The sequence below is a fragment of the Aphis gossypii genome, chromosome 2, assembly GCF_020184175.1.
Source record: "Aphis gossypii isolate Hap1 chromosome 2, ASM2018417v2, whole genome shotgun sequence".
Lineage (NCBI taxonomy): Eukaryota > Metazoa > Arthropoda > Insecta > Hemiptera > Aphididae > Aphis > Aphis gossypii.
In genome coordinates this window covers 75,337,619-75,339,778 of record NC_065531.1, presented here as the reverse complement: position 1 = coordinate 75,339,778, position 2,160 = coordinate 75,337,619, and the positions used below count along the sequence as shown (strand labels likewise).

The window sequence follows — 2,160 nt, the reverse complement described above, 5'->3', positions numbered from 1 at the left end:
AGACAAATTCAATATATGGATGTTAAACATATTTATCGTTAAAGTAATACAATTGAATTAACTACATTTCTACAAATGTGTTAACTAAAGTTTATAAATTTATAATACATAAACCTTAATGTATACATTAAAATAACACAAAATAAATAAACCAAATAAACTCTATTATAATTATGTTTAATATAAAAATGTAATGTCAATACTATTTATGAAGTATGTATGAGGATTAAGGATATTAAAAAATTTAGTCAAAACGTGAATTTTATAATGAATTATTCACACATACCAAAAATCAAATTCAAAACAAATGGTGTGTAGTATTGATTTAAACTTAAGAGGTACATTTTATTTACATTTTACAAAGTCAAATGTAAGTACAGTAATCAAATGGTTTTATTGTAGATTTAATTTTTTAAATATTTCTGAACTCAAGACAGTTTCCAGTAGATGGATGAGTGAAGTCTCTTTTTACAGTATTATATTATATTCATCTTTTTTTTTTCATTGCATTGTTTTTTTTTGTGTAAATTTCATGTTTTATTGAGAAATTCTGTATATCCAATGTGATTATCGGTTTATAAAACAATAAAATCAACAACCGTACATAAAACGAAAAAAAACAATTTAACGATTCGAAGCGTAATATTGGTATTTATAATAAATGTACATTTTAAAAGCGGTTAATCTTAATCGAAAATCTTATGTATGTTTTATCATGTGCGTGCATATCATACTCGCCATTGTTAGGCGTGGAAGCAAAACAGAAGACATGAGTAACTATGCAAAAATCATTGTATATTTATTGGCGTTTTATGTCGAAAAAAATTTTACACACAATGAGAGGTGTTAGTGCGTTACATAGTATAAAGCGGAAACCGGATGAAATATTAATTTTATATCAAACAATACAATTTATTATTATAACATTTCTTAAATTTTAAAAACGTATATTTTCACCGATGCAATTAAGGTCATAGGTAAATACAGGATGTACAAACGAATTAACCACTGTTAAAATAATAATAACAATAATAATAATAATAGTAACAATAATTTATGTTTAGGATCAAAATGATAAAAAAATTTTTATGGCCGTTGGTTCCGTCGTATTGCATACAAATTAAACACAACATACTTTATTACTGTTTATCCCGAGAACGCGACTTGCTTACTACTGTGTTCAAAGTAATTCCAAATTTCGCTTTGTAGAATCTATCTACCAGTTTTGTTTTATGAAATATTATGCTATTATAGTTATAGCACTTCTGTGAACACAGACTACAGATTCCTAACCATTCTGGAAATAGAAGCCTTTTCATTTGAGAAGATTAGGTGGCAGACGAGCTTCGATGATTAAAGATGAACAATATTTACAGGATATTTCAAAAGTTTTTATTTTTCTGAATATTTATTTTATTTTTTAAGTATAAACGCATGTTAACATACACCTGAGGTTAATGAAGACTTGATAGCAGAGGTTGAGTGTGAAAGTTGTGGTATCTATAGAAATAATAAGACTACAGGTCGTCAGGTCGTACAAAGATCGTAAAAACGATACTATACAACATTATTATACTTACATACATGGTCAGTTTATTAATGTTTACTTAGCTGCACAACCCGTATCAGTATTAAGGTTAACATTACACATTGTTGGTGCAGTCGACCGAAATTACGAATTTACGATTTTATATTGGTACGGTATATTAACAAAATACGTATTATATACCTATATAGGTTTATATTACAATGCTAGTTGTGTTATTTTTAATTAAAACCCATAAGATTTAACATTACACTATATGTGTACTTTTAAGTTTAAAGGTATATTCACTAGTTGAAATATTATATAGACGAGGAACATTTCTTTTTTAAAAAAATAATGTAATAATGATACTTCGTATACAAATTTATGTGATAGTCATTGTTTTTAAAAAATAAAATAAATTTACCTCACAGAGATGCACCCTAGCGTGCCCTTATATCATTATAGTTGCATAATATAATAATACACATCTAATTTTGTTTCTATATAGGTATATGTATATATTATATATAGGTGCCTTACACATAGAGGCTTTGTCAGCCTTCTCGTAAATCCGTTCTTTGATTTACGGCCAACGATATTTAATTTAATGTGCACATTGTAGTTGCTTGCAC

General features: G+C 26.8%; 1 long non-coding RNA gene across 1 annotated transcript; it reads left to right on the top strand.

The window, feature by feature from the left end:
- Positions 1 to 623: 623 nt before the first annotated feature.
- Positions 624 to 1,662, top strand: LOC126550342 (uncharacterized). Its single transcript, XR_007604416.1, has 3 exons — positions 624 to 977; positions 1,065 to 1,185; positions 1,255 to 1,662. It is a non-coding gene; the product is annotated as an uncharacterized LOC126550342 (long non-coding RNA).
- Positions 1,663 to 2,160: the final 498 nt, after the last annotated feature.